Consider the following 15,821-nt stretch of genomic DNA (forward strand, 5'->3'; position numbering starts at 1 on the left):
CTAACACAAGAACTAGGGCTCACTACATGAAATAATAGGTAACAGGTCTAAAACAAAAGGAAGCACTTCTTCACACAACGCACAGTCAAACTGTGGAAGTTCTTGCCAGAGGATGTTGTGAAGGCCAGGACTATAACAGGGTTAAAAAATAACTAGATATATGCATGGAGCATAGGTCTGTCAGTAACTTGTTCTGTTCATTGCATCTGGGCACCTGACACTGGCCACTGTTCAAAGACAGGACATTGGGCTAGCTAGATTGACCTTTGGTCTGCCCCAGAATAGCCATTTTTATGTAAACCTTACCTATGCGAGTAATCCTTATTTGTATAAATATGTCCATTGATACTCACATGAGTTGAACCCTATGCAGGTGCAATATTTGTATCCACAGAAATGGTCTGTCGATATCTGCACATTTGCACGAATGAGAGTAAGTTTGGCAAAATCAGACTCCTACCATGCATAGACCAGTGGTTCTCAAACTTTTTGGGCTCCAGAGCTCTTTACGTGCATAAAAATGTATGCAGGCCCCAGCAGTCCACTGATTGCATGTATTGTACCTATCAATGTTTCCAGTTTGTCAACCTCGCAGAGCCCCTGGAGATGTCTTGCGTAGCCCTGGGTCTCCACGGAGCACAGTTTGAGAAACACTGCATTAGACTGTTAGGTAAAGAACTTTGTAAATGTGTTTGTATTATCATAGTGCTTAGAAGCCCTACTCACAAACTTGGATTCCACTGTGTTTGTATTCCACCTAGATCAGACTAAAATTGGCATATCCCTATTAAGTGCTTTTCACACTGAAGTTTATATCAGCACTGAACTCTCCTGCCCTGTGTAAGTACAATGCCCATTTGATAAATGTGAGCTCCTGTTGCAGGGTACAATCATATTATGCAATTTTTAAACATTCTATATAAAGAACAGTTTTAAGAATGTATATTTCAAAGGACCTTTTAAATACAACATAAATCTCTATAAAAGTTAATGAAAGGAGAGTAAAGACTGCAGCTTACTCCTGTTCCCATTCAAGTAAATGGAAAATCATCTATTGATTTGAATTAATGGTTCTTCCCTGCATTGTGCACATGCAGGGAGACTAGCTCAGAATAAGAAATTTTAAATTCATATATGCAATTGCTTTGCTTCCATGTGTTTTGAAAAAAAAATGTGTTTTAAATCACTATTCAAATGCATAAGGTACTTCTACAAAGTAAAAAACCAGCACCTGGCTAATGCATTGGAACTAGACTATGCAAAGTAGTTAATGGAAAGTATATTACTTTATTTGAAGGTTTTATTGGCCAAGATGAGTAAAATGCAAGAAGTAAAGCAGCATAAAATGGTGAAATGTTTACAGAATAGCTTAATACTTGTAGGAAAAGAAAGCAAGCTACAATGGTACTTTCTAGCTAATGTAATTTCTAGCTAGGTAAAGCATAGTTTTAAAAGCTTTCAACTATGACAAAATGTGCAACAATTGTTATATGCAGTTCTAGCTGAACCCGCATTCCATTATAAGTACATCCATCCTGTGGGAGAAAAGGAGCTTTATTGTCTCTATCTGTGGAGAAGAGAACAGAGTTAGGAGGGACCAGCCTACTATCATTCAAACTGTATCACAGGATTCTATCCCATATCATATTAAAAGCTGCTATTTGGCAACTTCTAAAAATTACTGATTAATCCACTTGATCCTTGAGTCTGTTTGGGGTAGAAAGGCTACTTATTGGTGTGCTGGCAGGAAGAGGGCAGATCCCCAGCCCCTGCAGCCCCTTTGGACACTCTTCAGGATCACTCTCCTCTGCGGGCTCTCTACCCTCAGTAGCCATTCTCATATTGCATCCCTCCAAACAGCAGCCCCTCCCTTTCCCCTATTCTGCAGTCAGAAGCAGCTGGGGGGAGGGGGGGAGAACCAGAGAAAAAAGCCCTGTTAGATGGGACTCTCTGCCCTAAACCCCTCTCTACCCCTTCCCCTCCCCATATCCAAGGGCTTGCTCGGAGTCCCACACTCCCCCACACTGCCATCCCCCTGCCATGAAGGAACTGGACAACATTGAGTAAGTCTGTAGTATCAAATATTTATATTCCAGTAGTCCCTACAAGCCTCACTGTGCTAGATTTTGTACAGATATTAAAAAACAGGCCCTCACCCAAAGATTTTACAGGCTTGGTTATGGTGAGGAAGGTAATAAAGAAACAGGGCGAAGCTGACAAGATAACATATTTGATAGTAAAGCTTAGTTGCTAAGTTTTCATTTATCTCCACAATCAATCCAAATATGATTGATATATGTTCACCATTCTTTTATATGTGTTTAATGTTTTCTTCCCCATGGGTATACATAAAAGTAGAGTTAACTGGTACAGAGGCTCTCTTCTGAGAAACATCTTATAGGATGTAGTAGTGTGTACAAGACATGCCAAAATTATACTTTTGTTGCACTAAGGAACCAGCTCAGAGAATGGCCTTCTGGAAAGGTGAGATCTCTGTCCCCATGAATTTTCATCAATAAGTAGCAGCATGGAGGCACACACCAGAAAATATTCTGTCAACCAGAGGCTATGTCTAGACTACAGTTTTTCCAAGATCTCCTGGAAAAACTCTGCTGTGTACAAGAAACGCATCCGCTTTTTTGGATCAGTTTCTGAAAAAGCAGGAGAGTTCTTTCAGAAGCCCTCATTTTATGAGGAATAAGGGCTTTTCCCCGCATTTGGCCAAATGTGGGAAAAACCTTTTTTGAAAAAAGAATAAAAAATAGGTATGCAAATTGCAGTTTGCAATTTACGTACCTTTTTCCAAAAAATAACTGCAGTGTAGACATACTAAGAAAAATTACTAAGCTCACCATATTATGTAAATCTATTTGGCCTTTATGTTCCTAATCACTTCAAGTTGTTTGTTTCTAATTTGCACTTCAAGTTACCCACTCTTCCAGCTCTTCTTGCATACTTCAGCTTCATCTATGCACAGACTCGGATTCCTATTGTTTCCTCCTCCTGTACAAAGCAGGACTCTGTTCAGTGCAGGAAGGCTCTGGAGCAAATGTACTTATTATCCTATAAGTATTGTTTTATCAAGTTACTATAAATACTAATTAAAGAAAGACAACTGCATTTGTTTCCATTTTACTTTTGTTCTGGCTCTCATTTGTATTTAATCACCTCCTTGTATTCTCCACAACATGTGCATGTGATATGTTTTGACCAAGTCAGTGGAATACTGTATTATATAATCTTGCAAACACAAGTAACAAGACTACAGTTACTGTATGTGTAATTATGTGGTATAAAGTCCAATGAACAAATGACAAAAGAGGAGGGAAGGAAAAAGTAGGACTTGTCTAAGAACACAATGGCATATAAAACAGACTTAAATAAACATTTTATTTGTGAAAGGCTCCTGAAATAAGCTAAAAAGATCTAGGGAATTTAGTCTCAACAAATGGAAGATACAGATTTTTTTTTTCAGTAAGCTTTCCTATGTTAGGCATCAATGATCAATCCTTCATGTATTAACTGTTGTTTCGCATATAATTTGTTTTCAGCAATAAACTATGTGGGGGCAGACAGCACAGTGAACTTAGCTTTTTTCTAACATGTTTCGTCAAATGCCACTCACTGCAGTGGGAGAGCTTTCCAGGAACTGTAAGCTAATACAGATTCAGAAGCCACTCTAACATCTAAGCTAGATCAAAAAAGTTATATAGGGAGGTAATCCTTACAAAAAAGGAATTAACATTCTTTACTTGCCTAAAACTATTCCTTTCTTGCTTCAGCAGGCCTATACAAGCCAATCCAAATCTATTCCTCTCTCACTGGAGTTCTATAGAAAGCTGCACTGGTGTCCACTCTGTCCGCACCCTTCAAAACTCTTTAAGTTCCCTTTCCCCGTAGCCTTTAAAAGTGTAGGCAAATGAGAACTGCTTGTAGCACCACACTGGCCCCACTAGCTCTGTGCCCACACAGCAGCACCCTTCTGTGCAGCAGCAGCTGACCCCCAAAGCTCCCACTGAGCCCCCCAGGACTGCAAATAAGCTGGCAGCCAACTCCAAAGCCTCTGGCCAGTGGTGGAAGGAAGAGGTGCCTTGTTGCTGTGGGGTGGAGATCATGGATCTCACGGAGGTCTGGAGAGAGGAGGCTAATCTCTAGGACAGGCATGGGCAATAATTTTTTGCCAGGGACCACTTCGGAAATTTTTGAAGTGACCCTGGGCCACACCAGAAGGGGTGGGGCCTCAAGTGAAAGGGGTAGGGCCAGGATCCTTCCCTACTTCCCCACCCACAGACCATGATTGGTCTGGTGGTGGGGGAATCCATGAAGTCTTTGCCCCCCCAAGAGGTTCCCGCTAGGTACCCATGTCCCTGGAATGGGAGGAAACTTTACTTGCTCCCCCTTCTGCCTCCAGGCCAATCAGGGCTTGGGGGTAGGTGAGTGCACAGTTTCCTCCACCCTGCAAGAACCATGCGGCACATAGAAGAGGAAGCTTTGTGCACTTTCCCCCGCCCCCAGACCCTAATTGGCCTGGGGGCAGGGGAGCAGCAGGGCATCCGTGAGCCAGATCAACTTGCGTGGAGGGCCAGATCCAGCCCGCGGAAGCCCTTTTGCCCACCTCTGCTTGAGGATCTCTATAGGAATATGGACAGGTATGGCTGGATGGCCACGAGCCTGGTCCAGAAGGGCCCCATCCATAACCAAGAGCAGGTGTGCATGAAAATAAAAGAACCCAGGCCTACACAAAGGCCAGGGAATGGAGTTCCCAATCAGGAGTGACACCCCAGTTGTGATGCTACTTTGAGCAGCTGCACTGCATCCTGGGGGGAGAGGGGTTAGTTCCTCCCCCCGCCACCCCCCCGCAATCATTGACTCCAGCCCGGAGACACCGGTTGTGAGCCTCCCAGAGGGCAGGACTGTGGATGAGGACCACAAGGAGGTGGAGGAGGAAGAAGAGGCCAGCCAGGACATGTTGCAGGCCAGGCAGGAGGTCGTCATCTCCTCTGAGCTGGTAACCCCTCCACCCAGGAGGTTTCCCAAGATTCACACAAGGCTGGGGAAAGCCCATCAGGTGAGTTCCATTATATTCCCTAGACACATAGGCGGGGAGGGGGAAAAGTCTGCAGGTGGTGAGGGGCTGTGCACTCCTTGCTTGGCCTTCTCAGCTTGGGGATCACACAGCAGCCTGTGGATATGGAGCACCAGTCTGGAGCAGACAGCCAGCCATGTGAGGCTGCAACACAGAAACCAGTCACTCCTCCTCGCAGGCTTTCTGGAGAGGCCTTTCTGACTCCCAAGTCTGTGGTGGACCCCTTCCCACCATGAGCCACCACTAAGGAAGCTGGAGTCAAGGAAACACACAGCAGTGCCACACACAGTCATGCCCTCACTCTCAGGCAGCATCTACTCCCAGGCAAGTGTGGCCTGATGGACACCAATCCCCTGCATGGGAGACTGTTAAGAGGAAGGAAGGAGGGGACCCCATGTACCACCCTCCCTGGCAAGTGGCATCCGCTACTCATACACACCTCTCCCAATACCCTCCTCACCTCTCCTTCAGGGGGCAGGGATAGATGCCTTCTCCCTGTGGGATGCCACCAATGCCAGACCGCACCATGCCATGTACACGCCGGAAGGTGAGCCATCCTGTTACCCCCCTGCAGCCCACAGGCTCTTGACCTGGCTGGTGGCTTCCCATGCCTGCTTGTCCCTAGGGTGTAGGAGTAGTGAGGCTTCCCTGGGATGCCTGTGCCCCTTCAGGACAGTGCCCAGTGTCTCAGCCACAGATTGCCTTGCTTGAAACACATCATCATCATCTGACCTGAGACCTTTCAGTGTCAGCTCAGAGATGAGGGTTTGGCTTCATGCACAGTGTCTCCTGGGATGACTGCCCTTTTCTCTGTTCTTCACAGCTGGACCAGCTATGAGAGGGATATAAGCCACATCTCCTGCACCATCCTTTCAACCATGGGAGAGCTGCTGCCACAGACAACCCCATGAGGAAATAGAGCAGGAATACATTGCATGGCAGCATGCCCTCCAGTGGTGTCTTGAGTAGGATGCAGACTTGGAGGACCACTTTGCTGACCAGGAGCAGCGCTGCACCATCTGGCAGCAGCTGTCCCAGCAGCACCAGCACCTGACCCTCTGGTTTCTCCCCCTAACCCACCATTGAAAAGTATCCCTTCTTGTTGATATAATTGGAGGCATGGTGGTTGAGGCTGTGGATGGGGATGTGGGTCCATCAATGGGACCCCACTGGAACTGGGGAAGCCCATGGACGCGAAGCATGCAAAGATGAATTCCACATCACCCGCGATCACGATTCTGCACAGCAAGATGGCGTTGAGGTCCCTGAGTCCAACCCCCTTCCCACAGTAGGAACAACCCAAACTACCCATCCCCAGCAGGGCTTTGTGAAGGGAGGGAGAGTCCATCCCCTCCCTTTCCGCAGGGAACTGATTCCGGGAGTTCAGACAATTGTAAACGTGAAATGAGCATGAGCATGGCTCTGATGGTCGATCTCCCCACGCCAAACTGGCTCCTGATGAAGCAGAAGCTATCTGGTATGATGAGTTTCCACATAGTGACGACAACCTGTTTTTAGAGGAGGGAGGTGGGTCATATGCAGATATGCCATTGCCTGGGGGCCGAGACAAGCCACTCACAGAGCTCCAGTAAGGTTTCCTTCCACAGGCGGAAGTTCTGGAGCCACTGCTAGTCGTCCCACTGCTCCATGACAATCTGATCGTACCAGCTGGAATTGGTGTCCCAGCACCAGAAACAGCAGTGCACAATGTGTAGGGAAGGATGAAAGAGGCTGTAGTACATGAGAAGCATCTGGAATGGGGTGAAGAGTGAGCTGTTGGTCCTGTTACTGCACGACCACAAGGACAGCTTGCATTAACTGCACCAAGAGGTGTAAGATCTAAGAGCTAGTGAGTGCTTTGCAGCAGCTCCAGCTCCACGGTAGAAGTGTTGTGGGGTCCACAAGGGCAACCAGAGCACTAAGAGTGAAGTTTGCTGTCCCTCAAGGAGGTAGGCAAAAGTGAAGAGTTTGAGACAGCTGTAGAGAGGAACCCTTTTAAGCATGAGCCACAGATAGCTTCAGGCAGCAGTTGCAGGAAGGGAATACAGTCCTGACACCCTGAATGGAGTGCTTCTGGGTCTCCAATCAGTGTAGATGTGGTATTTCAATATAAATCTGTGCTATTTTGATGGGATTTGTAGTGTGGACATGCTATTTCAAAATAGTTATTTCAAGAGTTACTTAAAAATAACATGGACAAATGCTACTAAATGATCCTCCTTTGTTTGCTTATTTCATTTTATACTAATTTTACTTTCAATATAATTCTCACCATGATGTGCTTCAAAAGGATATTTTCTTCAGTAGACATGTCCTGCAAGGGGGAGGAGGGGGAAGAGTAATGCTTAAAAGAGTATCATAATTGCTTAAAATAAAAGGAGAATGTTTACTAAAGTTTTTCCATCTACAGTCTTCTACAGTGAATGAAAGCTGCATTGAATTCCTACCTACAAAAAAACAACCCTCACTCTTTAGTGACTACATAAAATAATTTTGTTTGGGCTCTTAGGGGCTCAAACTAGGGATCACAACTCCTCAAGGGATCACAAGGTTATAACCTGAGGGGTTGTGAGCTGACAGTCCTATAGGTAGTGGGGGCTGACAGCCCCAACTCTGCCAGGCACAGGGGTGACAGCCTGGGCCCAGGTTACATTAAAATTAATTTCCTCCACCCATTTTTAATTTATAAGTGAGGTTGAATTGAGAGACTTCATAATGGCAATCCTTACCCCAAAGCAAAGGTTTGAGAATCACTGGATAGGCAGTCCTTTTTATTGAATCCCTAGGTGGAACAATAGAAGGCTTCACTGTCAATTACTTTGCAATGTTTTATTATTTGAAGCATTTTAGGGTTAGCAAGCATATACTAGTTATTAATGCTATTGAATCCACCCTACTCAGAGACTGCTTTTTGAGGACTAAATTGCTAAGTCCTTTCCCTCTGATTAATTTTTCTCTCTGTAATATGGAACATGCTCTTCGGGAGGTCAATCAATCTGCAAAATCATTCACTTTTGTTTACAAATCTTTCTATCTGAAGACAATACGTAATCTTGGTACATGATTCATGTGTTAGTCAGTATCATAGGTCCCCTATTTAGTCTGACACTAACTCAGTTTAATACATTGCAATTATTTTTGTTCAATTTGGATTTATCTAATGAATATCACACTTCAGATTTTATACTGTGATGTATATTTCCTCTTAGTGAAGTTATTGTGTGTTTTGCAAGTAGCTGTTAAAATTTCAGTTGTGGCTTATTTTCAAATTTAAAACAGTCAATATTCTATTAATACATATCACAACCAATTTAGATTACTAAATGTTACATTAATAACTACAGGATGGGTAGTTATATCCCAACTGATGCCTTGAAAGTACTGCAGAAATTTAACTTAAAATGTATGCAAGCATATTTAAGAATACAGATTACATTTCACTACCTTAAATATTCTAAGTATATGGTTCCAAAAATGGGAGCAAACTGAGGTAAGATTTCCATCCAGTTACACATCATGTGGCCAATGTTCTCCTTCCTGACATGTAGTCAGTGCTTGCAAAGAGTCAGTCAAATTGACAGCCCTGAAGACTGATAGTAATCCATTCATCAACAGAACAAATACTGCACAGCCTGCAGCAACCCAAACTTCTCTAAAATGACTTCATCAGCATCCATCCATGTTCTAGCGTAATCACTTCAAGGGGAAAAGAATAATCCAGCAATAAAATATCTGGCTGCTGATGAGAAGGGAACTAGTTGGGATGACCGTTTCAGTGCAGTTTTAATTTAAAAAAATAACATGCTCACATTACTACATGCACCACCATATGGCATGCAGGCCACTTAAAAGCTTACCTGACCAGAATTTGAACTAGTGACCAAAAGATTAAATGTTCCATATCCCATTAGCAGGCATCTGTGGCATCTCCTTTCCTATTAGAGGATTTTTAACATAACTAACACATCATTTAGAGTTCTAAAACAGTGGCTCACGGACCTGACAAATCTAACATCATATTTATGACTGGATCATTTGTTAAGAGAATAGAAGAGCAACCTTCCTAATACCACGTAATCTGAACAGCAAGTTTACACTCACTACTGCCATTATTTTCTCTTTTGAAACAACAAATACTAGTGACTCCTGACACCAAGCTACTGGTCTGATTGATCTACTGAAATTGTAACCTAGGCAAAAGCTTCCCTCAATAAAATTTAAAAAAACCCCAAACAAAGACATACAACAAAAAAATGAAATGCACGCAAAAACAATGGGAAGAGATGTATTTTTAAGTATACCATTAATCAGTCAATTCAAATTTGTTCTCATTCAAAATTATTCAATTCAATGTTCATTTTAAAACTATTTGGATGAATATTGTTTTTTCAATTTCATACTACAGATATGTTTTTAATACTACTTTTCAAATATTCTGTGAGGGGCATGCTCTAAGTAGTAGTACAGGATATTTAGTTCAGCATTTTACATATTTAGTTGTTAAGACTTGATTTCCATGTCAATTTGGGGATATAAATGAGTATAGATTCTCTTACTTCCTACCGGCAATCATGCCCAATGTTTATCAAGTTTCTGCTGAAAAAAGCATCAAAGCTAGACTAGCTGGAGTGCTGCAAGTCAGAACTGAATCCCATTGGCAGAGGGATGTGGGAAAGCTTGATCAGTGTCTGGTCACACCATGCCTCTATCATAACAACTGTTATTAGAGCTCATTAAAAGGAATGAGTAATCTAGGTTCCTATACCACACCCATCATGAAGAGAGATTTTAAAACATCAAGCAAATACCTTGCTGTTTCAGCTAAACTGGGTAACAAACATAAGATTTCCCGGATAAAGAACCCATGTTGCAGATGGACTCAAGTACAGATATAAAAAAATTCAAAGCCTTGAAAATGTTTATCAGGGATGGAAGAAAGCTAGACATCCAATACATCTATGCATGTGTCTTTAAAAGGGTGTAATACTGACTTGTCAATAAGCTTGACTAAATTAACCTGGACATTTGGAAATTAAGATTCTCAGTCATATCTGTGTAAGCAGCAGTGAGAACATGTGTTACAGTCAACACTTAACTGGCCAAAACCAATCTATTGACTTAAGGTGGAAATGGACCAAACATTAATTTAGTCCACTGCTTTTTCCCAGACACAGTAATGCAAAGGAACCTTCTCAAAGTAGTAAAATGCTGAACACATTTCCCATAAAATGATGGAAATTGAAGACATGAAGTAACCATTTAAATGAAAAAAATTAAGCTATGGTTGAAGATATGACTGTCTCCCTGTCATTTTGAGTTTGATTAAAAATAAAATCAGTGTTTACTTACTGTTACTTTTATCCCCCACCTCCTTTCCTATTTTTAAAGAACATTCATCAAAGCAAGGCTCGAATCACAAACTGAAACTGAAAGTCACAGATTTGGAATTTTGTTTTTGGACTGATCACGCATTGAAGCTTTTGGACTAATGAAAAGTTAAATAGTTTGATTTATTAAAGATCACTAGCAATAAAGATTAGAATCTAGCAGAATATATTGCCAAGAAAAATCATGTTTGTAAGTATTTGAGTAAATGTATAAAGTAAGAAAAATGAAGTGAATTTAAATGAAGTGAAAAGATTTTTCAGTATGGATTTATTAGACTGTAGAGCAGTGGTCTCCAACCTTTTTATACCCAAGATCACTTTTGAAGTCTCAGAACAGGCAAAGATCTACCGCCCCGCCCCTTCCTTGAAGCCCCGCCCTCTCTATTCTCCTGTCTATCACTTGCTATCTCCAGCCCTTATACATGCTGTTAAACAGTTTATTTTTAAATTATGTAATATATAAAATTAAAAGCATGTTTATAGTTATGAAATAAATGGTCTGTTTTTAATTCATGCTATTTAAATGTCAAATGAAGCATTTACATTGATATTTTTTTTCCTCTGCTATTTTGTAAATCTAAAATCAAGTATTGATAATTATATATTTTTTCTTCCAATAAAGTCTCAGTGTGACACCTGTGACTGAACAGTATCTGCCAGTGTCTTGAAGTCTGGGCTGTAGTCTGAGATTGCTAGTCGTATACAGTCCATCAGATGGGCATCTGTGATCCTGCGCTCAGCCTGGGAAGCTTGCTCTAGCACAGCTGGAGCTAGTCGCAGCCTCCCTGGACTGAGCGCAGGGCAGCCGGGCTGGAGGGAAGAGAAGTGGCTGCCCGGCCAACTGGCCATGGCGCTCAGCCAGGGTGCACCAAGCTCCACCTGGGCAGGCGCAGAGGAGAAGCCGCCGATCAGCTGGAGTGCGGGGCAGCTTCTTTCAGCTGAAAGCCACAGTCAGCTGGCTGGGGTGTTTCAGCCCTCCCGACCTCCCAGCTCCCACCATTCCTCGCAGCTACTCACCTGTGTTGTTGCTCAGTGAGTAGCTGCTCCTCAAATGAGGAAATCCAATGTAAATGTACTGCACAGGCGCATAGTTCAGAGAGGGCTCAAGAGCTACTCTTAGAGTCCCTGAGATCTTATTAATTTCATCAGAAGAGCAACTTCAGTCTATCATCTTCCAAAGAGCAAATCTCAAACATGCTTATTTGCAGCAGATAGGAAAGCGTTCATCTCTACAAACCACTCATATATTTATGTTTTTAAATAAAGAGGTAAACTAATGATTTTCCTTTTGAATGAATAAAACCTATAAAATTATGTTTTATAGAATAATTTTCTATTCTCAGCTGTTAAAATGGCACAATGGATTTATTGTCAACATACAGAATATACACTGTTTACAGGTCAAATAGTGTTAAAGGTTTGTTTTAAGTATAATTCAAACAATTTTGAACATAATGTTTCACTAAATATATATATATATATATATATATATATATATATATATATATATATATATATATATATATATATATATGTATGTATGTATGTATGTATGTATGTATGTATGTATGTATATAAAAATAAAGTTAGGCCACATGTCAAGTTAAAGTAAAATTTCACAAGTGATATAAAATGCCTTCTAGGTGTGGGAAGAGATTCAAGAATTGCAAGTGAATATTCAAGGCATAAGTGCCTCAACACACCCAAGGTGTGTACATTATAGGTCTTGATTACCTCACACCTTTTCCTGCATCATTTGTCTGACTCACATGCAGCATCCAGCCTCTGAATGGCTAATGAGGATTCTGGTTAGTATGTTTCACAAGTTTGCAAAGGCAGTAAGGAACTGCAAGAGAAAAACCTATACAAACAAATCTCTGTAACCTGCAATTTCACAGGGCAAGTGCACATATCTTCACCTATTTCGGAAAGGAAATGTGTAAATTCTTTCCTGTTCTATAATGTGATATTCCAAGCCCTTCCCCGTCCTACCTCAGGCAAAGTTTAGAAACAAATCACTCAGTTTGGAACATTTTAATGAAGTGCCAATGCTAACTTTTTATTATTGCTTTCCACAGCTAAAGTAGTCCAATCATAGCACTTGACAGTTCAAACCAACTAGCATTCTTCTTCCTATTACATACTCCTCTACTAAAGAAAATCTTTCAGAAGGGCTTTGAAAAAAAATATAACTCATACTAACCCAGCCTAATTTTTCCTGATTTGAAAAATACTTGACGGTAAAAATAAAACTGAAAAAACTGTTTAATGCATCAAAGGATGGTCTGGAAAGCTTGTTTATCCTGTATATGATTCTGTGGGTAGAGGACTGAGGGCTCCAAAGCTTCTGCCAACATCTTTCACCAATATTTGTTAAAACAAATAATTAATATTAGTTTCCAAGTTTTGTTATTCCTCCTTTTTGAAATAGATTCAAAAAGTCTTGGAAATAAGAACTACTTCCTCTATTCTTATTTGGCTACTGATTTCACTCCCCCACTCTCCAACACAAACACACACATACACACATTTATACAGCACAAATAGATTGCCAACACTGATGAATATTGTTAGTAAGCTAGTCAAAGTTTTGTTAAGTGCGCCTTCTGCTATGCAGCTACAAGGCACAGCCAAACCATCTGTAAGTCCTTCATAAAAATATATATATTTTTAAAACTTATTGATAAAACAGTAGATTAAAGAGAATTTAGAATGACTGATAACCCAGCAGACATTTTTCAAAATTATTACAACTTTATAACTAAAGTACAAGTAGTTCTCAGAAATCAAGAGAAAAAGCAATAGGTTCAAAGTACAGTATAGAAGACTTAATTTCAATCTCAAGAAAAAAACTTCCTAACTGTAAGAACAATAGGACAATGGAACAGACTGCTCATAGAAGCTTCTTCACTGGGGGTCTTCAAAAGGAGGCGATAGCCATCTGTTTTGGATGGTTTAGACGAAGTGTCAGCAACCTATGGCTCATTAGGAGTTAAATATGGCTGGCAGTTCAAGCTCAGCCCCCTCTTGCTCTTCCCTTCCCCAATGGGGAGCCTGTGCTGGCACTTCAACCTCAGGCTTCCTGCAAAACTGGAGCCAGCACTGGCTTCCTGATGGGGGAGAGGTGGCGTGAGGTGGAGAAATCCCCAAGCCTTGCTGTGGGACCAGGGAAGCGGCACTGCTACTCCCTTCCCTCAGCTGGGAGAACAGTAGCACAGAGACACGCTGCCTTGAGGCTTTCCCCTTTGCTCCCATTGGACAGAATCAGGCCAAAAGGAGCAGTAGGACGTCATGCCTTGGACAGGGAGCCTGAGAACAACATGGGGCACAAAAGCAAGTAAGTGCCATCAACCCCCTGCCCACTTCCTGTGCCAAGACCCCACAACATCAGCCTGCTCCTGGCCCCTCTCACTGGCCAGACATCCTATGTCCAGCCTACCCCCTCACCCTACCTCCCACCCAGATCTTGTACTGTCACCCCTTACTGAACCCCATCTCCTACATCCCCATCCCTATCCCACTCACTGGCAGCTCTGTCTTGCACACTGGACCCCTCATTTTTGGCTCCACACCAGAGTGTAGGGGGGCCCTCAAAATCCACTAACCCTGGAAACCCAGAAGAGTTAATCCGGCACAAGGCCTTGAATCTCATTCCTCCTTGCTCCTCCCCTCACACCATGGGGCTGTAGGACCAGGGGAGTGAGGTGTCTCAGTTGGAGGCCACATCAGTGACAGTTGGGGGGTGTCTGGAGGGTTTTTTTTTCTGTTCACTTCTCACTTGTGTGGTCCCTGACAAATTTTCCCATGGGTCTGTCTCCCTTGACCCAATAAAGGTTCCCCACTCCTACTATAAATAAAGACAATGTTGAAACCTTTTGTGTTGGACATAATATTTTACTTTATTTAAAATGAATGTTGATGAACTAACTTGAGAAAGTAAAAGTGCCCAGTCCCCATCTGGCCACAGCCTCCTGTCCCTGACCCCAGGAAGAGGGCTGATAGGGGCAGCCACCCTTCTGCTGCAACAGGGAAAGGAGGGGAAGTCACAAACCAGCTGTGGTGATCCTGGCCCAAACCCTTGTCCAGCTATTGCTGCCTGGGTGCAGCAGCACAACCCTGGCTAGGGTGCAGTAGCACAACCCTGGCTAGGTAAGGTAATCCAGCCCCACCCCCATACTCTACTTCCCAACCCCAGTGCCCTGCCTTGTCTCCAGCACCTCCTACATACCTTAGCTTCCTTCCCAGAGCCCTTCATACACGCTAACTTTGACTTCCTGCATCCCCACATCCACAAACTGCACCCTCAGCAGCAGCAGAAGTCCCATTAAATAAAATCTGTGAGTATGTTTCATTTATTCTAAAATTAATCATTATGTCAAGTAATAATATTAAGTTGTATATTTTCAGTCATGTACATGGGCATTCTTAAACAGGCTCTCTGTTGACCACTTGCTCCAAATTTTGATGTAGTTTGGCTCTTTGGTTTGAAAAAGTTGCTGAACCCTGGTTTAGAACAAAGGTTTTCAAAGTTCATTGCAGCATGATCCCCTTCTGACAACAAAATTATTGCATGACCCCAGAACACGGGACTGAAGCCTGAGCCCACCAAAGCCCCACGACTCCAGACAAGATGGGGCAAAGCCAAAACTTGAGGCCCAAAGGCTTCAGACTCAGGCAGGGGGCCTGTAACCTAAGCTCCTCCATTCAGGACTGTAACCAAAGCATAAATCTGCTACTCAGGTCTAAAGCCCTTGGGCTTCAGCCCTAGCAAGTTAAACAACGGGGCCCCGGTGACCCCATTAAAACAGGGATGTGACCCACTTCAGAGCCCTGATCCACAGTTTGAGAATGACTGTTTTAGAGATAAATCCTGCATCTTGGCGTGGGCTAGCCTAGATGGCTCGTGACACCTTCTAACCCCCAGATTCTAAGTAATTGCTTAAAATAGATAATAGTTAAATGTTATTTTATGGAAAAAGCACAAGTTTTCTAAACTACATTCTCATTTTTCAATTAATTTTTCTAAGTATGCATAGTGATTTACAAAGCTGACAAATCAAACAACATCTAAATGAACTAAGTTTTCATGTAGCTAAAGTAACAGGTTTCTTACTAGAACCTTGATGCTTGAGAATCAACCATTTTTTAAATTATTTATATGAAAACTCATTTATTAAAACCTCTGTACACAAGAACGAAAGTGTATGTGCAGCAAGTTTACATACAGAATGATGTTACAAAAGGTAGAAGTGGGGCTTAAAATTGACCCACAATTAATTTATAAAAAATATCCGAAATGGTGAGGATAATGCTGGTAATCCCTGATTATTCCCATCTGATTGCCAGGA

This window comes from Pelodiscus sinensis, chromosome 15 (assembly GCF_049634645.1).
Source record: "Pelodiscus sinensis isolate JC-2024 chromosome 15, ASM4963464v1, whole genome shotgun sequence".
NCBI classification, from domain to species: Eukaryota; Metazoa; Chordata; order Testudines; family Trionychidae; genus Pelodiscus; species Pelodiscus sinensis.